We start from the raw sequence: 23947 nt of genomic DNA on the forward strand, positions 1-23947 counted from the left end.
AGAGACTGCAAACGTTGTCTCTGTTAAGAGAACATCATAATGATGCTCATGATTACTAATCATCGAGCCACAATGTGCCCCGATGCTGTGCCCTGCGTGGTCTCATTTATTCCTCTTGACAGTCTTGCAAGGGATTTATTATGTCTGTTTTATCTGTGAGCAACTCGGTACACAGGGAGATTAAGAAACATATCGAAGTTCACCTAGTTTTAAGTGGCAGGGGTGTCTCGCTCCAAACCCATGTCTAGCTCCAAATCCACGTGTCTCTAGCTCTTATGTTCATAGAATGACTGGTTTGCAAAAATTCCACCCCAACTCAAATGCATACAGATATCCATATAGAACAGATTACATAAGTGTATGTGTAAAAAGTTCTTCCCCAAAATAATCTGCTGCCTTTCAAACGATGAGGCTGTGCAAGTTACGGGTGCAGCTAAGGGCCCATTTTTACTGGCAGCTCGAAGGGTTTTCGTTGATTCTAATCAGCCAGCATTTGCTATTTATGAATGTTGTCTAATTTAACTAAAAGTCACACTTGTCAAAAAAAGAGAAAAAAAAACAAATGCACAAGTTAAAGCAATTCATTAGAGAGCTAATATTGCCAGATAGCAAAGAGAGGAACATAAAATAGTTCATTGCCAAATCTTCAACCCAAGTGCCAATGACGGAGTGAAGAAGTGGTGGAGATGGTGGCTTTAGGCCGCCAGGGGTTGCGGGATGGGGAGCCCTCTGAAAGCTGGGAACCGCTCAATCAAAGCAGCCGTGTGAAGCACCCCCGACTCTTCTGCCTCCATTTCAGGGTTTGTCCTCTTTTCAGAAAGCCGTCGTAGGTCAGGCTGGGGAGCCCAGACCTAACCTTGAATGCGTTGGTGTGTGTTCCCAGGCAAGTGGGTGAGAGGAACTGTCTGCTGAGTTTCATCTGCATCTGGCCCAGGGCTCTCCTTCAGTTTCAAGAGAATGTTCGGAATCCATCTTCTTGACAGGAGCCAGGGAAGGAGTTGCCATGGCTCTCCTTCCCTGTGGTCCTAACTCCTCTTACATAAACCCTTCCCTCCAGGACTCTGCCAGGCTGTTACTCCGCCAATTAGTCCCCGGGTGGCCCGACCACAGTTTTCAGCATACCTCTGCCCCCTAATGGGACGTTCGAGAGATGCTTTTCTGTGTTCTCTGTCCTTTCGGTACTTCTAAGGCTTGCGACTCAAAATGTGTTCTGCACTGTTTGGAGGGAATGTGGCCTGAAGATGAAGATCCTGGTTTAGAGGCAGATCTGAATTAAATTCCAATTCCAAACTGACTTGCTGGGTGAGCATAAACAAATTGCTTAAACTCATGTTTTCTTCATTTCCCCATCTGTGAATTGAGTGTCATAACACCTATCTCATCTAGTTGCCATAATAACTAAAGAAGAAAGAAATAGCTGAGTATAGGGGCTCCACGTAGACTATTCATAAATGTCGAACCTCCTTACTCCTTTTTGCTGGAATACGTTTGCCTCGTGCGGTCTGTGTTGTGACCTCAGCTGACAGCACAGGTGGCCAGAATCCAGTAGTTCTCATTTCTAAGCCCAGGTGCAGACCCTCGGAGATGAGCTGGGTCATCCTGACGTCTGTATGGTCCCATCACTCCCCGGCTGCCCTCCTGCAGGGGGGCACGAGGAGGATTTATCCGTTCGGCCTGAGAAAAAGGAAAAGGCTTCAGAAAACTTGGCTGTTTTCAGTCGCGAGTCGAGTCTGCCCTTTACTGATCCTGTTGCCCTTAGTGTTTCCTGATGAGGGTGCAGTTGCTTCCAGAAGGCTTCCTCCTGGTGCCTGAGTCTCCCTACACTTACCGTTCTGCGACCTTCTCAGGAAGCAGCGTCTTCTCACCCCAGCACCTGCAGCAGCGACAGCCATGGGCACAGGGAGGGGCCTGCTGTGACGCATTCCTCCTCTGCATGTGTTCTTTGCACTTGTTTGTCCTTCACTGATGGATTCTTTTGCTTTGTCACTGAGCTGTTCATTTATTTTCATGGTCCGCAAAAGCCTAGGCCAAGACGCTGCGCTCTGCAGGGATCGGCGGGGACATCCCCAGGTGATGTTTCCTGCGGGAGAGACGAGGCAGACGTTCAGTCTGTTCAGCCTGATTACTGGCCCCTTTCTCCAGCCTCGCCTCTGGGTGAGCAGACCTGGACCACAGGCTTCTCCACTTCCTCAATAGCTTCCTGGGGGACGGAGCCGGGAAAGAAAAGGAGCTGACTAGGGCGCTCTCAGCACACACTCCATCAGAGGAGTGTGTCTGGAGGGAGGGGTGTTAAAGGGCCAGCCATTCGGGCTTACAGCTCCTAATGCTCTCAGGGTGCAAGCTCTCCAGAGGTTTGAATGAGTGGCCTCTTGTGATGGTTCCTAGAGGGAACCCCAGGAGGTTATAAAAAGACGGTCCCTGCCTTGGAGAGAGCTAGTCTGGCTTCGGGGCCCCTGGCTGCCCTGCTATTGTACACTGGTTCTTTCCAGCCCCTCTTTCTACACTTTGTGGGATCTCAGGACTTCCTTAAGGCAACAGTAAATTAGTTTTGGAGTGGGACATAGTCAGACCATTTTCAAAAGAGCTCAGGGAATTCCCAAACGCACAGCACTGCCAAAGATAACATTCTGGCTTGCCAAGCAACACCCCAGGGGTTCTGGGGGCGAAACAGTGAAAGGTTAATGAGCTGGGCGAGGCAGCTCAGCAATGAGGCTTTGTTAGAGAACCTTAGTTTCCAGTGACTAGACAGGGGTCTTCCAAGTATGGTTCCCAGAGGCACACTGACCAAACCTATGGAATCAGAAATTCTCAGCCAGGGGGTGGGGGTGGGGGCACCTTCTGTGTTTTAACGAGGCCTCCAGGTGAACAGGATGGACCCTGAGATTAGGGACTGGTCTAGAGTTGAGAGTAAGTATGCCTGAAGTTGGTCTGATATCTTTGGAGGCTCAGAAACCATGCAAGGAAGCCATCTGTTTATGAATCTTGCAAGAAGCAGGGAGCCTTTTCCCGACTCAGATAATAACTGAGAGCTCGGGTTCTGGGTGGTCACAGTGACCCTTATTTGAATTCTAGCTCTGTCACCCAGGCCTCGTGTGTCCCTGAGGCCATTACTTAACTTTTCCGAGTCCTAGTTTCTTTCTCTATAAAACAGAGATAATTGTAGTGCCTACCCTATGGAGTTGTTGCAAGAATTAAATGAGACACTACACACATCTTACAGAGCCTAGAAAACGACGTTAGTAAATGGTAAATTTTTTTTCAAGGTATGAGTCTACCTTTCAACTTCAGAATTTAGGTCTTTGTTCTGAGCAGTCTGTGGGAAGGCTTTATTCTGGAGATTTTTTTTTTTTTTTAAAGAGCCTTTTTGTGTCCCTGGAGGATTGTTTTTGCCCTGGTTTGCTGCATCTCCTTACTCTGTGGAAAATAGACACAGAGTACGTGCCCTAGTTTTCTAGGGAGAGCCGTGCTCTTATTTGTCTTAGGGATTCCTGCTTCCCTGGCAAAAATCAACTCCCTACGGAGAGGCTCCATGGAGACTCCCTCTCTGACTCTTCCCCAGAAAGAAGCCATGATCCTTAAATTTAGGGGAATCCATTTGGGAGCACTGCCAAGATGAATTTTTCCACTTCGTGAGTGACTGCGGCCTCAGGCCTTGTCGGAGAATTTAGAAAGCATGCTGTTCCACTAACCTGCTCACCCTCAACTTCTGCTGTTGTCATGGCAACGGGCAGTCCTGGGCGATGGGTGCATGTCTTCATCAGGACACAAATGAGACCAGCAGTCTCTGTGCATGGGGCAGCTCCCTCTCATCAGATCCCCCCACTCTCACCTTGCATCTCAGAGCCCGGGGGTGCCAGCTTGGCGTGGCCGTCTTCAGGCGAGGAAAGCCGGGTCCTTGTGTAAGATGCACTTGTACTTTCCGAGGGTGTGGGGCTCACCCCGTCTGTTGGAGTTCTCTATGGAGCTTATGCTGTGTGCTCTGATCTGGCCTGGAGGGAGGGAGGGAGGGAGGTGCCACGGGAAGGGGAATTAGAATCCTCTATGCAGGAGAAGCCAGGAAGTGTAAGCTCTGGCTGGTTCCATCCCCCGATGGCTTTCTTCAGCTCCCTCTTAGAAGAATACTCCGCACCTGCTGTTTTTAACGATCAGATACATAAAAAACTAGAAGAAAGACTCCCTGGTTTTTCCGAAATCGAACACTTCTGTTGAATAGAGTCTGAGATTCTTTCTCGCCCCCTCCACCCTCTATTCCCTGAACCCCTGTCATTTTTTCTGCATCAAGTCTTCTGAGCTCAGTAGCCGGGGGCAGAATACCGCCAGGGCTAGGGCCATGAGAAAAGAATTTCTTCTGTAACAGCAGCCCACAGCAGATCCTGTGCCTCCTGAAAATCCAGTGCCAAGGGCACTCAGATGTGTGCCCCTGGGCCTGCATTTTGGAGAGTCTAGCCAGGGGAGAGGAGCAGCAGGAACCGTTGCCTTAGGCTGCAGTTTCCATCATATCCATTCCACGGATGCAGATGCGGGGTCAGGAAATGCAGACTCATTAGAGTCCCTTTGGTTATCATTGATCGATCTAATGAGCCACCAGAGCATGCGGTCTGGCCTCTGAAAACTTCATCATGAGAAAGATGATGCGTCTTAGGAAAATGCGCTTCATTCTTCTTTTGTCGAAGTGTCGCACAGGCCAGTAACTCAGTTACTCTCCCTTCTAGCTTTCTCTACGCTCCATCCTCTGTAGCTGAATTTTTAAGCCCCTTATCAAAAGGGAAACTCACAATTCTACTGAGGCGATCCTAGGGTCTCAAAGGACCCAGGGAGGGGCAGGGGTGGGCACGTCACAGCTCTGCTACCTGACTGGGCTCAAAGATGCAAAGATGATGGGCTACCTGTGTGTTTGGGAGCTTTGTGGGGAAGCGGCAGTGGGGGGTGTGAGTCCCCACTTGACTCTCTGGGAAAGATTGCCTGGATGGTATGGAATTGGTGGGCTTGGAGCTCCTTCCTGGGAGGCGATTGGACAAAAAAGACCTGCTTTTGGCCTGGGTTGAGGACACAGGAGTAGTGGTAGCTTGTAATTCCTTTAAGCTTTGTTTGCAGTGCCAGCAAGCATCACCCTCAGCTTGGCTGAGGATAATAAACTAGAAATGCAGGTTGGTCCCCAGCAACATGAAGAGTCTTCAATGACGGATATCTTCAGAGAAACTCAGTCCAGATTCCAAAAGAACTTGAAAAGTTCACTTTCTCAGAGGCAGTCAGCTTTGCCATTGAGAAGGTCATTGCCTAATCTAGAGACACATATTTGGGTCAAGCTCTGGCTGGAGACTAGGGGCCTCCAGGGAAGGGTCCTAAGAGATCCCACTGCCAGGAGGTCTGGAAGTGAGCCTCTGGGGAGGAGAGCAGCCTTTCTCTGACTTGGAGCATGTTACCCACGGTCAGAGAAAGGACAGGGAGCAGAGATGGATGCTGTTCCCCTCTGATCTCAGTGAGACCGAGAGCTTCCTCAGCAGCACCCTGCCTGGAAGGGTCTAACTCCAGGGAAGTGGGCTCAGTGAAGGATGGGAGAAGGCACTCCTGAGAAGGGCAGTGCCAAAGGAAATAAAGGGAAGTGCTTAGTATTAAAATAGGAAAGGGAGGGAGTTCCCGTCGTGACGCAGTGGTTAACAAATGTAAGAACCATGAGGTTGCGGGTTCGATCCCTGCCCTTGCTCAGTGGGTTAATGATCCGGCACTGCCGTGAGTCGCAGATGCGGCTTGGATCCCACGCTGCTGTGGCTCTGGCGTAGGCTGGCAGCTACAGCTCCGATTAGACCCCTAGCCTGGGAACCTCCATATGCCGCGGGAGCAGCCCAAGAAATGGCAAAGAGACAAAAAAAAAAAAAAAAAAGGAAAGGGAGAGCTTTGTAGAAGTCAGGCTCAAGAGGAGAACCCCATAGGCAGGGTGGGAAAAGGCCACCTTCGGGAATCAAATTTGGATCCACAAAACAACAGGAATGAAGAGAAGCTGTGTTTTTTTGACGGCTGAATCCCAAACAGAGTAGGCTAGGCCTCCAGATTATAGCTGCTATTGCGGGTCAAAGACAACCAAACAAACTTTAAAAATAAGCCCGTTCTTACAGAAAGTCTGAAAAACAAGTCTGTTGTCCATGGGCCAAGAAAGCCCGCCAAGTTGAGTTTACTTCCAGCTTTGGCCCAATCCCGTGTCCAGAGCTGTTGCTCTAGGTGACATCGGGGTCAAGCTAAATAGTGAGGTGACATTCCCCAAGTCTCTCCCCCCCTGCTTTTTTTTGTTTTGGTTTGGTTTTTTTTGGGGGGGGGGAGGTTGCAACAGAATAGTTTTTATAATCATATTGTCATCTGTTCCCACATGGTTTATTACAACTTGCCTTTTAAATGAGTTGGATTTGGGTGGCAAATCTATGAGTATCTTTTCTATTTTACTTTTGGTTATGGTTCCTTTTGTTTTGTTTTTGTTTTTGTTTGTTTGTTTGTTTGGGCCGTGCCCACCACATATAGAAGTTCCTAGGTGAGGGTCACATGCCACAGCATGGCAGTGACCCGAGCCACAGCAGGGACAATGCCAGATCTTTAACCTGCTGCACCACAAGCAAACTCCCCCAGGTCTCCTCTCTTATCTTCTTTGATTCCTATCACAGATACTGTCTTACCCAAGCACACATATGTCACATCTCTGTTCCCATAATCGCCCGGTATTACCTGAAGATCTGTGATAAGACTAGAAGCTTCCGCCTATGTCAGTGACTTACATTAGCTGCACACCAAACGCCACGTCAGAGACTTTTAGGGGGAAAAGAGCATCACCAGCGATGTATACAGGCCCGAGATGGATGCCCTTGAGCCTGTGAGTTTGGCTCAGTGTTTGATGATGAGCCATGGAATACAGAAGTCCCTTTCTCTCAGCTAACGCCCATTAGCAGGGAGGCGTGTGGGCCATTGGGAGGGTCTTTGCTGTTGAAGTTTTAACGTCTTTAAATCCTATGATGTTGCCCCTGGGTTGTAAAAATAGAACATCAGAAAGGAAGATGTAATAGTAGTTGCTAATTATTGAGACCCGTGGTAGGCACTTTATAGGTGCTGCATTCTCTCTCTTTTTTTTTTATTACTCAAATGAATTTATCACATCTGTAGTTGTATAATGATCATAACAATCTGATTTCACAGGATTTCCATCCCACAGCCCGAACACATCCCCCCACCCCCCAAACTGTCTCCTCCTGAGACCATAAGTTTTCCAATGTCTGTGAGTCAGCATCTGGTCTGCAAAGAAGTTCCGTCTGTCCTTTTTTCAGATTTTACGTGTCAGTGAAAGCATTTGATGTTGGTGTCTCATTGTATGGCTGACTTCACTTAGCATGATAATTTCTAGGTCCATCCATGTTGCTAAGAATGCCGGTATTTCGTTCTTTTTTAATGGCTGAGTAATATTCCATTGTGTATATGGACCACATCTTCTTGATCCACTCCTCTGTCGATGGATATTTAGGTTGTTTCCGTGTCTTGGCTATTGCAAATAGTATTGCAATGAACATCGGAGTACATGTGTTTTTGCCCATCGTGGTTTTCTCTGGCTAGATGCCCAGGAGTGGGATTGCTGAATCAAATGGTAGTTCTATGTTTAGTTTTCTGAGGAATCCCCATACTGCTTTCCACAGTGGTTGCACCAGTTTACAATCCCACCAACAGTGTGATAGGGTTCCTTTTTCTCCACATCCTCTCCAGCACTATTGTTTGCAGACTTTTGGATGATGGCCGTTCTAGCTGGTGCAAGGTGGTACCTCCGAGTGGTTTTGATGTGCATTTCTCTAATCATGAGTGACGTTGAACATCTTTTCATGTGTTTTTTTGGCCATCTGTATGTCTTCTTTGGAGAACTGTCTGTTTAGATCTTCTGCCCATTTTTTGATGGCATTGTTTTTTTTTTGTTTTGTTTTTTTGTTTTGTTTTGTTTTGGTATGGAGCTGCAGAAGTTGTTTGTAAATTTTGGAGATTAATCCCTTGTCAGTTGATTCACTTGTAAAGATTTTCTCCCATTCTGTGGGTTGTTTTTTCGTTTTGTTTAGAGTTTCCCTTGCTGTGCAGAAACTCTGAAGTTTGATTAGGTCCCATTTGTTTATTTTTGTTTTTATTGTCAATACTCTTATAGGTGGATCTGAGAAGATGTTGCTGTCGCTTATGTCAGAGAGTGTTTGGCCTATGTTTTCCTCTAAGAGTTTTATAGTGTCTGGTCTTATATCTAGGTCTTTAATCCAAGGGCGCTGCATTCTCAAACAAGTGAGATTACTATGCCCGTGTTTCAGGGGAGGAAAATTGAGGTTCAACGGAGTTAAATAACTTCCTTAGATCCCTCCTTCCTTACTTCTAACAAGTGTGTTTTGCGCGGCTGTCTGGTACACGATGGCGCTGAGTAAATATTTGTTGACTTTATTAGTGAAAGCCATGGCTAAGGCAGGGTTTGAACCCATGTCTGCCTGCTGCTGGACCCTATGCATTTAAATAACACACTGCTGGTACTGTGTCCCACTTGCTAGATGAAAGGAATTGTTTGGTGACCTGGAGAAGACTATTCACTGAGTTCCAGGCAGATGGTGTCTTTATTACTTTCCCGTTCCTGCTGTAAGACGGTCCTACAAACTGTGTGGCTTAAACCACGTAGATTGATTACGTTACAGCACTGGGGTCAGAAGTACCCAATGAGTTTTTCTGGGCCAAAATCAAGGTGGGTTCCTGCCACCGTATAACAAGGACCCATTTTCCTTCAGTTTCCAATAAGATGCTCCGCATTTCCATCTGAGCCCTCACCGGGAGCCCCTTTCCTGTCCTTGTTTTTACAGCCGTCTGTTCATGACAAATTAGGTATTCCCTGAGGTGATGTTTTCTCTGCCGTACCCTTCACTCCGAATTCCTTCTAGCAGAGTCATTAAAATCCATATTTCTTTTTTCTTTTTGGCACATGGAGGTCCCAGGCCAGGGATCAGATCTGAGTCGCAGTTGTGACCTAAGCCACAGCTACAGCAATGCCAGATCCTTAACCCATTGTGCTGGGCCAGGGATCGAACCTGCATCCCAGCACTCCCAAGATGCCTCTGATCCCATTGCACCACAGCAGGAACTCCTAATATCCATATTTTTGCTAACAGTCTTTTTAAGGTCCTCTGGGCCCTTTCTCCCATTCTCCTCAAAATTCTCCTGTCTCTGCCCATTGTCCACTTCCAAAGCCACTTTCACATTTTTATTTATTTGTAACAGCAACACCCCGCTTCCAGATTCCAACGCCTGTCTTAGTTTCTAGGACTGCCGTCACACCTGGCCACAAACTAGGTGACTTCATACAATTGAGTACCTGATAGTTCTGGAAACCAGAAGTCCAAGATGGATCTTACGGGGTTGAAATCCAGCTATTGGCAGGGCTGCCTTCTTTCTGGAGGCTCTAGGGGAAGAGCTGTTTCCTTAGCTTTTATGACTTTCAGAGGCAGCCTTCATCCCTGAGCTCAGTGGCTGCTTCCTCCATCTTCACAACCAGCTGCGTAGCATCTGCACACCTCACTCTGACTCTCCTGCCTCCCTCTTAGGGACCCTTGCGAGTACACTGGCTCCACCTGGAAAATCACTCTAGCTCAAGATCCGTAATTTAATCACATCTGCAAAGTCCTTTTACCATGTAACACATTCACAGGTTCCAGGAGTTAGGATGTGAGCATCTTTGGGGCATAGTCTACCTATTTTAGGGTCTTTCATGTGCTGGCAGAGGTGGCTGTGTGTGTGTGTGTGTGTGTGTGTAACTTTCAGTAGAGCTGAAAGTAAAATAAGGTGCATGTTAGGACCCCGAGGAGGGTGTAGTCGGTGTGGACTAGACTTGAAGGGCCTTTTGAAAGCTTTTAATTGTCAGAAGTTTGCTGGAGACGTATTCATCCCCTCCTTTTCCCTCCATGCCTTAACTGATAAGAACAGATGCATGGGAGTTCCCTGAGGGGCTCAGTGGGTTAAGGATCTGGTGTTGTTACTGCTGTGTCTCCGGTTGCGGCTGTGGTGTGTGGTCCACCCCTGGCCCAGGAACTTCCGCATGCTCTGGGCGTGGCCAAAAAACCAAAGGCTGGATGGGTGGGAGCAACTGAGGGATCAGAGTTCGGGATCAGGCTCATGACTAGTAATGAGGGTCTGGGGAATTCAGCAGGGCTTCCAACCTCCCAGATGCAAGGGTAGAAAAGCAGGAATGGCGAGCCTCTCCTTTGACGAGAAGGGCGGACTGTCCTGGTTTGATTACCAGAGGCTGAGCCCGAGCAGAGAAAGAGAAAAGGATTAGGTGAGAGGTGTGTCACGAAAGAAAGTAACCATTGACTCTCGCTTGGCCCGATGAGGAAGCACAATCCGTTTAAAGTTGCGCTTGTGATAATTTCCTCAACAGACAGATAACTTTTCTGGGCAGAGTCAGGAAGGAAGTGGAGCTCCAGGTGAGGTCTCTATTCCTAGGACACCCCCCGGGGACGGAAAGGTGGTGGGTGGGGGTTCCATTCTCTGCGAGCAGAGATGGAAATATGGAAAATGGTTCCCACTGTGTTATTACATTGACGGATAAGAGATGGTGTTTTGTCCCGGGCTTAAGAGTATTTCTTCCAGAGTTTGGGAGCAGTCAGGAGAGGTCAATACTCTTTGGGTCATCCACGGCTATTCTGGAAGAAGTCAATCACAGGGTAGGGTAGCTGGCAGAAAAGTCACTGTCCCCATGCTGTTGTCAGGAGACAGGGGCACTGCTTATCGCCTGTCCTGTTTGGATCTAGCGTCTGTGTCTAGGTGAAGGCAGATTAAAATGTATACCCTGGAGTTCCCGTCGTGGCGCAGTGGTTAACGAATCCGAATAGGAACCATGAGGTTGCAGGTTCGGTCCCTGCCCTTGCTCAGTGGGTTAACCATCCGGCGTTGCTGTGAGCTGTGGTGTAGGTTGCAGACGCGGCTCGGATCCCGCGTTGCTGTGGCTCTGGCGTAGGCCGGTGGCTACAGCTCTGATTCGACCCCTAGCCTGGGAACCTCCATATGCCTCGGGAGCGGCCCAAGAAATAGCAACAACAACAACAACAACAACAACAACAAATGTATACCCAGGACTTTCCCAAGGAAGAAAGCGTGGGGTCTGATTGGTGTGTCTGTGTGTGTTGGGGGTTGTGGGCAGTGGGGGGGGGGGAACTGTGGGCAGTAGTCCTAAGTCTCGATTTTCCTCACAGATGCCTCCTGTGTCAGGGGCAGCGCTCAGGGTGCTTACAGGCCCATCTGGTGGATACACGTGCACTGAGGATTTGTTTGCTTGTTTGTTTGTTCAAAGCATTTTACATAACAAACCTATTCTCACACTAGCTACCCCCTTAAGATCCCAACAGGCCAGGCACTTCCAAAGCCTCGCGGTACCCTCAGCAGCTCTGATTGGAGGCTCAATCGCCCTCTTGCTTCTGACAGACCCAGGGAAGAGCCCCCGCTGGAAGCCAACATCCTCGGCAGGCTCCTTGTGTCACCCAGATGTCCATCTGACTGCTGTCCCTGTGATGTGCTGCGCGTGGGTTGTGTTCAATCAATGAGCAGTGTCAGTTCCCCTCTGTTGGGCCAAGTGGACATTGAGTGTAAACGTTGCCTTGGGGAAATTTCTGTAGGGAAGATGAACCCTTCAGCCCGCGCTCTCTAATTCTAGGCATTTAGAGAGAGAGAGATCAGCTTCTTTGGTCTTTTCTCCTCAGGGTCACAACCTTGCCTCCTGGGTACTAGCCTCATAGTTGGCTGTGATTTGAAGAGCACCAGGAAGAATCACAAAACCCACCTACCAGGCAGGTCCCTAGCAGTTCACCGTTAACCACCACCACTGGCAACATTCTCTCTTAAAATACCCCTTCATTCATTCATTCATTCATTCATTCATTCATATTCTCTCTCTTCCTCTCTCGCGCTTTCACACATACACAGATAAAGAAGTATTAGACTATCCCATCCAAGCATCCTGCGTACTTTCCCTGGCTTAGCTTCAATATAGAATTTGGTTGGGGCGTTCCCTGGTGGCCTAGTCGATGTGGCATTGTCCCTGCTGTGGCTCGGGTTCAGTCCCTGGCCTGGAAACTTCCATATGCTGTGGGCATGGCCAAAAAAAAAAAAAAAAACCCACAAAAAAGGATGTGGTTAGAACCTTCTATATAGTTATTAAACAAACATTTATTAAGTACCTGCTTAAAGCCAGTCTCTGTTCTAGATGATGCACAAACACTATTAAATATAACACAGTCCTGTCCTCATAATCTAGTGGGGGGGAGACAGAAATGTAAAGAAATAAGAGGGAAATATTACAGTGTCAGGACTGTAATAGAGCCATGTACAGGCAGGTCCGATGAGGGGAAGGAAGCTGGGACCGCCACCAAGGCCTGTCAGTCCAGAGACGACTCCAGAGACTAACTATGCTGTATTCCATAAAAATCCCATGTATGGAGTTCCCGTCGTGGCGCAGTGGTTCACGAATCCGACTAGGAACCATGAGGTTGCGGGTTCGGTCCCTGCCCTTGCTCAGTGGGTTAACGATCCGGCGTTGCCGTGAGCTGTGGTGTAGGTTGCAGACGCGGCTCGGATCCTGCGTTGCTGTGGCTCTGGCGTAGGCCGGTGGCTGCAGCTCCGATTAGGCCCCTAGCCTGGGAATCTCCATATGCCGCGGGAGCGGCCCAAAGAAATAGCACAAAGACAAAAAAAAAAAAAAAAACCCATGTAAATATGGCCAGCTGGTTCCTCTCTTCCAAGAGGGCCCCCAAATTGTTTTCTCGGGGCCCAGACTCTCCTGTGGCAGCCATGAACACTGGATGTTATGGCAGAAGAGGGAGTCAGGAATTCAGGGGACCAGGTCAGAGCGTATGTGACATCTAATACCGGGTGTTACGTGGGGAGGAAGCGTTTCCTTTCCAGACAAAGGGACCGACACACACACACACACACACACACACACACACACACACACAGAGACAGCCCCCCCAATCCAGAAATGCATAATCCGTGTGAACAGAATGAGTGCGTTTGCTGGGCAGGGTGGGGTGCAGGACTGTTGGGAAATGAGATCGGAAAGGCAGCCTGGGGGCAGATTTTGTACCGTTTCACCATCCCGCTAAAGAATGAGAACTTTCGTGCAGTTGCTGGCAGCAGAGAGCCTCTTGGTTTGTTTTTAAGAAAGGAGCCTCTGTTGAGCCCCCTTAGCTCCACTGTATCTTCAAAATCGTCCTGTACTATGTCGAGACAAGCTCCTGAGCTATTGACCTAGTATTTTTCTTAGGGAACTTTGGGTGGATTTTTTTCTACACTAGAAATGTGGGCCCCAAAGGGAACAATTTTGCAGAGCAGGCTTTTTGTCAAAAAAAAAGCCTGGTCTGGTCATGTCAGGGTAGGCATGGAGAGTGAGGGCAGGTTCGTTTACGTTTTGCCGGGTGTCAGCTTCGTAAGGGAGGGAGGGTGGCATTGCACAATGCCTCCGTCCCTGGGGTCCCACTTCGTCATTGTGCCTCGGAGAAAGGAAAGACTGCAGGCTTTCCTGAATCCTGCTGGAAGCATTCAATGAGATGGTGCATGCAAAGTGCTTCGGGCGGGGCCGAGCTCACGAGAGGCACTCAAAGGTGTTAGTGACCATTTTAAGTGGGATGCTCCTGGCACGTAGCACAGTACCTGGCACACAGGCATTGCTAGATGAAGTGGAACAGTCTTGGAGTGCTGAGTCCGGGGATGGCGGTGGGGCGGGGGCGGGGGGGGGTCCCCATGACCCCTTCCCCCCGCCCTCCTCCCTGTCGTGCCTGACAGCACCTCCGAGGTACACCCTCAATGCAGAGACATCGCTGCTTGTCTAGAAATGGTTGCTCAAGGCTGCAAAGTGACACAGCAACACGGGGCCTGGGATGGCTGCCACATTTTAAGAAGCGCAGATTGCAGCCAAGTAAGGCGGGAAGGTAGAGAAGAAAAATGTGACAACCCAACCCAAGGCAGAGGCGGTTTTCTCACTGGGTGACATGATGCCTCAGGGTTTCTGGTGGGACACGCGGTGTGAACCCACCTCGAAGAGTCCCTGTCAGGCTGTGGGGCTGGAGGAGGAATCGGGCGGTGGGCTCGGGGTCCGGGCAGGGCTGCTGTATGGGGCCTTGTGCTTGGAAAGGCCCTGTTTGGTTTAACACCATGTCTCGCCGTCTTAAAGTTTTTGATTCTTTAAGAAGCCCCCTCACCCCGTTTTTCATTTTGCAATGGGCAAATTATGGGGCAGTGCCTGGGTTCAAGCGATCTGGGGCAGAGGGATTTTGTCTCAGCTAGTTTTTGAATTTGTAGCTGATTAAGCATACCTAGGACTAGTGGCTGGGCTATTATTCTTTCTCATCGCCCTCTTTAATTATAAAAGGACAAAAGCCATAGCAAATTAAATCCTTAAAAATGAAAATAAAATGGAGTTCCCACTGTGGCACAGTGGGTGAAGGACCTGGCATTGCCACAGCTGTGGCATAGGTTGCAGCTATCGCTTGAATTCGATCCCTGACCTGGGAACTTCCATGTGCTGTGGGAGTGGCTGAAAAAAAAATTGAAAAACAAACGCCAAAACCAAACTAAGCAACTCACTCCTTCTGTCTGGAAGTAACTACTACCAATAGTTTGGTGTGGATCCCCCAGATTTTTTTCTAACAATAAAATTTAAAGTACTATATTATAAAATAATCTTCAACTACCTTGTGGATGTAACTATTAAACAAGACAACATAATGAAGTTCCCTCGATCCCACCCTCCTTCGGCAAGGCAAGCACTGCTAACAGTTTTGGCTGTATCCAAAGATATTCTTTGATTAACAAACTTGATGCCTTTAGAGCAATTTTCAGTTCACAGCAACCGTGAGCGGAAAATATAGAGAGTCCCCATCTGACCCCTGCCCCCACACCTGCACAGCCTCCCCACTATTGATATCCAGCACCAGAGGATATCAGTAGTGGCACATTTGTCCCGATCAATGAACCTCTGCTGACACATTACTGTCACCCAGAGTCTAGCGCTTACGCTAGGCTTCCCTCCTCTAAATATCTTTCAGATTAATTTTTAACTACATAAATGATGTATGATTTGTTCTATCTTTACTAAAAAGTATGTAGGCTCTCAAAAAGCAAAACTGGGGTAATTTTCTGTATATTAGTATATAGCTTTTTTTAAATTTCTTGACAGGCACCTTTCCACGTCGCTATATCTAGACCTGCCTCATTCTTCTTGAACAAGGGCACCCTGGGTTGTTTGTCTATATTATACTTTATCTAGTTTCCTGTTAGTATAATCTTTTGACAATGCAGTGCACAGGCTGATACACATATCTTTCGCACTCCTAGTATTGTGTAGGATACATTTTCAGAAGTGGGATCATTGGATTACAGGGTATAAACATATCCAGGTGGTACTCTCTTATCCGGGATGACTATGCTTGTTATATCCTCCCTCTGACCCCCATCTCTATGTCACTTAACTCAGTGACACCATCATTGAGACTTAGCCCTCAGGGTTGAGACTACTAAGAGGAGAAAAAGGAGAACATTTACTTGGGAATAATAATAGCAAGCGCTAACCTGGACCTTCAATCATGTTTTGTGCATTTAAGCCAAGTATTGTTCTAAACACTTTCCCTGCAGTGACGCCTTTCATCTGTATACCCACCCCCAGCGATAAGCCTATCATTATACTCATTTTAATTTTAGGAAACGGAGACCCCAAGAGTTAAGTAAGGTCACATATCTGTCTAGTAAATGGTGGGGGGCCAGGATCTGAAGCAAGGCCACTGACTTCCGAGCCCAGGCTCTTAACCTCTGCGTGTGTTCGCTCTAGAACTTCTAATGCCATAAAGATATCAGAGTTTCTCTACCTTGTTTATTCCTTAAAACAACATTGTATTTATTCATTTACTTATCTTTTTCTACACTGTATCTCTTTGAGGGCAGGGCACCTGTCCTGATATTATTCATAAGCCTATACCCTAATCCCTCACACCAGGTATAATGTATTATACATAATCAATAAATTTAGTTGAATGGATAACTGACTCTGGGCGGTAGCTACTATATCCATTTTACAGATGAAGAAACTACCAATCAATGTCACCTAAGTAGCATAGGAGGAAAGAGTAGAAGGCGTTTGCAACCAGCTAAGCTGAACATGCGCTTTTCAGGGCTTGGTGTGCCATGGCTGGAACGGCCGTCTCCTCGGTTGCCTGTGTGCGTTGCCTGGGTGTGTCGCTCTAAGGGACCTGGGAGGCAGCCCTTTCCAGGGGTTGTTCATGACTAGCATGCTGTCCCCCATCTAGGCTCCAGACAGGTGTGTGGAGTGCCCTTGAAAAGCCCCAAGGCACAGTGGCCAGGGTCCACACTGGCCAAGTCAGAACGTCCATGCTGCACCAAGCTGCAGAACAAAGAGGATGCAATCGAAGCCCTATGCAGGGCCAAGTTCAAGTCCCTGACCACCAGAAGATCCGTATCTCCTAGCCATGGGGATTTACTAAGTTCAATGCAGATGAATTTGGAAACATAGGGGCAGAAACATCAGCTCATCCCAGGTGGCTGAGGGGTGGCCCCCTGGCCCAGTGGCTCTCGTGAGAGCTTGGCACGGGCCCCTCCTTATATCCACCAACACATCCTACTTTCCTAGTTAAAAAAAAAAAAAAAAAAGAAGGGAACGGTAGAGCTGCAGTTTGAACCTAAGGCTTCTGATACCTCATCCAGCGTGCAGTCCACCTTGTCTTATCTAAAGGCCTCCTTCCTGCCTGTTTCAGAGGGCTCTGGAGAATGGCTCCCTACCTAGCAACCGTTTCTAAGCTGGAAGACTTCCGCAGCTTGATGCCTTTTAATGATCCCTGGAGGGGGGGCAGAGCTTGATGGGAGGAGGATCCCTGGAAAAGAGTTTCTGAAAGGACCACAGCTGCACATTGGGTGTTGGAGGGGTCAGGCTCCTTAGAGGACCTCCAGGTAGTAATAATACCTGCCCTGTGCTTCAGTTTCTGCATCCCAGACATTGTTCTGGGTGATTTATGAGCCCTGTCTCTTTTTAAAGATCACAGCCCCATTAGATGGATACTGTTATCTTTGTTTTACAAGTGAAAGAGCACTGAGAGGCCAAGTGACTTGCTCACGGTTATGCAACAAATACCTGCTCAGGCTGAGCTTCTAACGCAAATCTATGGGACCCTCAAACATTCATTGTAAGCATTCTGCTACCCCAGGTTATAACACGGGCTGCAGCCGGCCAGGACATTGTAAGAGGAAATTGCCCTCCCAAGTTCCTGGAGGACTTTAACGAGGAGGAAGGAAGGTAGAGAAAAGCCTGCAGGCCGGGCGTTCCTTAGGTTAGGGGGGTATTTTATTTTTTTTAGCTGACTGTGGAGAGTCGGAAGATTTGAGACCAGCCATTCCAATTTTTGAATCTGGGTTCTCAGCACGTGATGTCTTTATAGTCTTAACCTAGAAATGGCAGAGTTATTTTGGGCACAAAGCAAGAGCTGTGGCTTTAAAAATATGCCACTGTATTTATCTCTTCCGCTCCAAGATTACTGAAAATTAGCCCAGCTGTGGCCTGAAGCACCAAACAGCCATGCAGTCTTGTGCCCAATCACTCAACCCACCCAAAGCGGGTGAAACACCCACGAGGGGCAGCCTGGGGAGTGGTTATCAGATTACTTCCCCACCACCAAGCCTGCCCTGTGATCTCTCTCTCTCTCTCTCTCTCACACACACACACACACACACTCCCCATCCCTTCCCCAGCTACTCTAGGCATCAGGCACTAGGCCTATGAATCAGCTCTGTCTTCTCCCCCATCCCCAAGTCTTCAATAGAAATTAGAAAAAAAAAAAAATTCTATCACTGAGCTGAGGAGTCAGTGCAAGAATAAGTTTTCAGCTTTATTTCAAATCCCTGTTTGATTCAGGGCAAGTAATCTTGCTGTCATTTAAGCCTTCAGTTTCCTTATTTATAAAATGGAAATCTTAAACATATATGTATATATTTCCTTATTCAATCAATATATATGCAAACTGCTTAATAAAGTGCCTGGCCTCTATTCAGCAAGTGATTGATATTCCTTAAATGAATGAATCTGCCATTCCTCTGATCTCACTAAGAGGGAAAATGTGATGAGCTTTTACTTTGTGCTGGGCTCTGTATCCTGCACGCTATAAGGATAATTACATTTAATCCTATAACCGCTCTGTGTGGTGGGTGCTCCTACTCCCTTAAACATGAAAACGGAGGCCCAGAGAGCATTCATTTGCTAAAGATCACATCATTTCCATGATGTCGCCAGATTTAAACCCAGTATTCTGATTATAGAGCCTCACATCTTAAAGAGAGGAGGGAGTATATTTTTACATCCCCCTGTTTCCATGGAAAATTCTCTCCACTGTCAACGGAAGGACTAAGAAGCAGTGGGAAATGCTGTGAAGACCAGCCCAGATGGTGTTAGCTTTCTTCGCCTCTCTCTGATCCTGGACAGGATTTGGGTTTCCATCCACGGTTCTCCTGGGTTTTGTGGGCTGTAATTACTCAGATTACCTTCCGCCAATTCATGGCTAGGGTTGACTGAAGGAGAGGAGGCGGAGCTTGTGCGAGCAGGCCACAAGCCCCTAAGATGGTGGGATGGAGGGGGAGCTCCTGAGGCTCTCCATCCTGGTCTTTCTGCAGGTTTCATGGAAGATGCTTTTTGCCTTTCGTCTAGACATGCATGCAGGCTGAGCATGTATAATTCTGCAGTCTGCCAAGTTCAGGTAGCAAGAAAGAAGACACAGGGAGACAGAGAACACACACATGCGCGGACACACACACACACACACACACACACACACACACAATGTTTGGGCAAAGCCAAAAAAGGCTCAAATGAAATTGGAGTGGCTTAAAAAGCCGCAGTGGCTGGCTGCGTGCGGAAGGGAGTCAAGGCGAAGGGAGGTGTCCCTGGGCAGAAAGCCTGGATGCTCACTTGCAATCCCCGAATCTGCGCAGCCTTCCGGGCCCTGACCCTCCCCCGGGCAGCCTGTGGCAGCAGCAGCAGCCCACGCTGGAGAGCAAGCGGTCCAGGGGAGCTGTGCGGCGGGGCCGGAAACGGCTGTAATCATTTAATAGCCTTTGCTGGCTGCACAGACCTCGCGGAGAGGCCGGGAGGCAGGCTCCAGAGTGCTGTCTGGCAAGATAGTCCCCGGCTTTAATCAAAATGATGGGTTTTCTGGAAGCTCTTTACTAACCTCAGCACCAGAATCGCGGAGATGGTGACAAAGGGATGAATGGGGAGTGCGGGGGGAGGGGCGGAAAGCTGCGGGCTGGGCCTGGATTTTCCGGAGCTGAGCACGCCTCCCTCTCGCAGGCACCCCTTCCCCCACCTCCACACCTCTTTCCAACCGATTCTCACTTAGAGGCTCCTGCCTGCATCGCGGCTCGCAGATGGCGACGCAACAGATACAGTCCTAGTGATGGCTGCGTTTGTAGGATGCTTCAGGGTGTGCAAAGGGCTCAGGATGGGGGGGTCTCCTAACTGGAGTGAGCCTACCTTGATTCCCTTCCCAGGCTTCACCTCAGCCTCTTAATTCATAAAGCCAACCTATCTATAAAGCAGACATGGACATTGGCACTATCTGCTTCCTGTGGCTCTTGTGAAGAGTCAAAATTATATCGCGTGCCAATCTGCTTAGCCCAGTGCCCCGCACCTAGGAAGGCAGGGAAAATGTTAACTAATTCATTGTCCTGATGTAGTCACAAAGCGATCACTGCCATTTTACACCCGAGGAAACCGAGGCTCAGAGTTATTTATGTCAATTGCCCAGGACTCGGGTACCATTAAGTGATAGCACCAGGGCAAACCCTCAAGTTCAGAAGAGCAAAGCGAGACGAAGAGAGAAAGCAGGGTTAAACCTCCTCCCATGTTCTCCAGCCTGGGCCCCTCTGAGAACATCCCCGGCAGGCAGTGACGTCTCTGATCAAAAGGGCTGTAGGCTGTGCGGTCAGGAGAAGCCTCTGTGAGGCAGATTAACCTCTCCTGGCCTGAGCCGATTGTTCAGAGCAGCCTGGAACAGGGGTGGGTGAGGGGGGATTTTACCTACAAGTCTGGCATCACCACCTTCAGAAGCTTCCCTGGTAGAACCTTCTGTATGAGCCAAGCCTCCAGCGCAGCCATTCCCAGGCACTGACGCTAACGTCCTGCCAGAGTTGGTTCAGCAGGAAAGAAGGAAATTGGGAAGGTTGCCGAAAAGACCCTGAGCAGGGCCTGAGGGAAGTGTCTAAAGTGACTTTATAGGATGAAGTGAAATGATCAGTTACTCCCAGAGGGCGGTTTTGCAAGTTGCAGATCTTTTGGTCTTTGTTTAAAAAGAAAAAAAAAAGAGGAGAGTGTTCTGATTTTTAAATGTATCCCAATGTATTGTGAAAAAATCAACCAATTTTGAAAAAAAGGCAAAACCTGATACTACGATTATGATCACATTCTATTAAACTTTCAAATCCCATTGGGTTGTACCCTGAACGGCAGGGAAGCGCCGAGGCAGACCTCCGCCTGCTTGAACTGTGCCGGACAGAAGTCCTCTTTCCAGGCTCTGATAGATCCATGCATTGGGGGTCTCGGCTGCCTCTGTCTTGTCCTTGTCAGCCAGGGAGCTGGGTCCCGGAGCAGAAGGGAGGGGGCCTGTGGGACTTTGCAGGATGGGGGAAGGGAGGCAGCAGTGAAAGAAGACACATTCCTTTAACTGAGCTGGAACTGGCCCTGGGCTGGGCTTAGGAGCAGAAAAGGTGCATCTGTCTTTCTGATCTGCTTCAGAAGGGAGTATCTCCTTGATTCTGCCCCAGAGTTCACAGCATTGTATAAGCCAAGCCGGCTAAGGGTCTCAGATTAGGTGGTCAGTAAACATTTGTCAGATTCGTAAGCTATTGCTTATTTCACCCACATGAGCGCTCAGTGAAGTTTGCTCACACAGCACCCAGAACTGGTTGGGCATGGAGGTCTGCAGAGACCCTGGAGAAACCAGATCTGTTCTGCTCGGCAGAAGCTGGAGATGAGGAAAATGCCCTTGAAGGGTTTTCTGATTGCTTCTTGGAGTGGAGGCTGACTCAACAGATACAGTCCTAGTGATGGCTGCGTTTGTAGGATGCTTCAGGGTGTGCAAAGGGCTCAGGATGGGGGGTGGCAGAAACTCAGTGGCATGTACAAAAGGCTCATTAACTCTTAGGGGCCCTGCTGTGAGGGTCTCCCTTGGCCAATAGGCAGGGCCATTAAGGCCCTTTAACTCTGCCAGATAAAATATCTCTGAGCACTGCATCTCCAGATGACTGTCCTAAAGGCCTCATGCAGAGTCCTGGCTGTGGTCAGAAAACAATTTCCATCCTGGTCTCCGTGAGAACAACCAAAGGACTGTGGAGCGGTGTTGAAATCCAGTTCTCCTAGACGCCAAGTCAGAGGCTTTTAAATACATTGCTCACTTTTGTCTCAGTCTCTCAGGGCCGGGGCCTGTATTTGAAAGGTCAACAGGCAGATTCTGGCCGAGCTCCATTACAGATCTGATTGTCTTAGATGAGTCAAAGAAGTCAGTCTCAGAGAAAAACTATCTCTTGCCCTGTGTCCCAAGAGCTCTCATGTCAGCTCTGCCAGGGGAAGCAGAGGGGTCCAGGGAAGAGAGAAGACTTTCCTCCCCCCTGCCCCTGCTGTCTCCTGGCACGTGGACTGCATTAGCCGTATGCTTATCCTGCCCTCCTAGCCCTGAGAGCTGCCCCAGGTATGGTTGCTTATGTATGATTCCATTTATTGAGCTTTTACACGTGCTGGAGTCGGGCTTAGCACTTCATGCATTCCTGACTGTCTTTAGGGACTCAGTGGAAAATCGTTTGATCTGCTAAAGGGTAGGTAGCACTTCCATTTCTCACGTCCGTCCTTTCATTCATCCATCCAGCAAGCATTTATTAAACACCTGTTATGGGCCAGGAGTTATGCCAGACACTGGTTACAGATCAGTGAATAAAACAGATATGTTTTCTGCTTCTCTGGACCTTGCAGTGATAGAGATAAAGGTGAGGGGGTGCTGCTTTGCTAGGTGGTCACCGAATGCCTCTCTGAGAAGGTTCCAGTTGAGCACAGACTTGAAATGAGGAGTCAGGATTAACACGGAGGGGAGATCATTCTAGGCAAAAGGAAACTGTGCGCAAAAACAATCTCAAGGCAGAGTCCCCATTATGGCTCCTTAGGTTAAGAATCTGACGTAGTGTTCATGAGGATGCAGGTTCGATCCCTGGCCTCACTCAGTTGATTAAGGAGCCGGCATTGCTGCAAGCTGAAGCATAGGTCGCAGATGCAGCTGGGATCTGGTGTGGCTGTGGCAGAGGCCAACAGCTGCAGCTCAGATTTGACCCCTAGCCTGGGAAATTCCATTTTGCTGTGAGTGAAAAGAAAAAAAAAAAGTCTCAAGGGGTATTGAGGAACCGAAAGAGAGCCTGTGTAGCTGGAGAATAGCACTAAGAGGGAGACTTGTAGATGAAATTGGAAACTAAAAAATAAGAGATCATTGAAAGGCCTCATCATACCATGTTAAAGAGTTTGACTTTTTTTTCTTTTAAGGCAATAGGAAAGCTTCAAGTAATTTTAAGCATAATTAGAATGACATCATCTTATTTCTACTTTTTAAAGGATTTTACTGTATGGCAGTATTTTTAAAAGAGAGAAAGACTTTAAGGAACCGGATGACTCTGGCTGCTGTGTGGAAGGTTAGAGAAAGGCGAAAGTAGAAGCAGGTTGAACAAGGAAGAGGCTGTTGCTCTAATTCACATGCAAGATAATTGTGTCCTGAGAAAAGGTAACAGCAGTGAAAACGGGGAGAAGAGGACAAAGTCTAGATATATTTAGGAGGCAGAAATGACCATTCTTGGTATATTATAAATGAAGAATGAAGAATAGAGAAAAATGGGAGTTCCCGTCGTGGCTCAGTGGAAACAAATCTGACTAGCATCCATGAGTCCCCAGGTTCGATCCCTGGCCCTGCTCAATGGGTTAAGGATCTGACATTGCTGTGAGCTGTGGGATAGGTCGCAGATGTAGCTTGAATCCTGCATTGCTGTGGCTGTGGCATAGGCCAGCAGCCTCAGCAGCTCCGATTCAACCCCTAGCCTGGGGACCTCCATATGCCTTGGGTGTGGCCCTAAAAAGCCAAAGGAAAAAAAAGATAGAGAAAAATGAATAATGGCTCTGAAGTTCCTGGCTTGAGCATTGGCGGGAATGGAGAATCATCGATTGAAATGAGAGATTTAGAAGGGAATGGGGGGAGCGGAATCCTGAGTTGGGTTTCACGTTCCTCACTTCGAGATGCCTGTGAGACTGCCAAGAGAAGATGCCAGAGAGGTAGCTGGATACATGAGATTGGAGCTCAGAGACCTATGGCCTTAAATTGAAATGTGTGTCTCATCCGTGTGTTTAGATGGTATGTGTACCCATGGACAGGCCAAGATCCCAAAAGGAGAGCATGAAGAGAAAGAAGAGGAAAAGGTTTTGAGCCCAACCCCGGAAAGCTCCAACACATAAACGAGGAGGGTCTTGCAAGGAAACTAGCAGAGAACAGCCAGGGAGAATGGTCTGGAGAATGGATTGACAAGGAACTCCTAAAACATGAGTGTTTCAGGAAGGGGATTCCTAAGGCTGCTGACAGGTGCAATAAGCTGAAAACTAAATTGTGACCACCGGCTTTGGAAATAATTTAATTAGCGAGCTTGCCATGAGCACTGTTAGGACATAGCGCTCCTAGATGTCAAGTTAGAGGAGACTGAGAAGTGACGGGAGGTAAGGAGCTGGAAATAGGATGTGGAGAATCTCAGACTGCAGTGGAACACAAGCAGGTTGTCTGGTGAAGCTTTTCACGGCTCCACCAGAGGAGCAGTGTCAGGTACATGAACGCAGCTGATGCCAAAA

The 23947-nt window shown here is 48.3% G+C and overlaps 1 protein-coding gene and 1 pseudogene across 1 annotated transcript in view; both read left to right on the forward strand.

Annotated features, from left to right (window-relative positions):
- Positions 1 to 23947, forward strand: part of LOC125124739 (protocadherin alpha-13-like) — a 143123-nt gene that overhangs the window by 113969 nt on the left and 5207 nt on the right.
- Positions 16163 to 16287, forward strand: LOC125126584 (uncharacterized; annotated as a pseudogene).

This window comes from Phacochoerus africanus, chromosome 4 (assembly GCF_016906955.1).
Source record: "Phacochoerus africanus isolate WHEZ1 chromosome 4, ROS_Pafr_v1, whole genome shotgun sequence".
NCBI classification, from domain to species: Eukaryota; Metazoa; Chordata; class Mammalia; order Artiodactyla; family Suidae; genus Phacochoerus; species Phacochoerus africanus.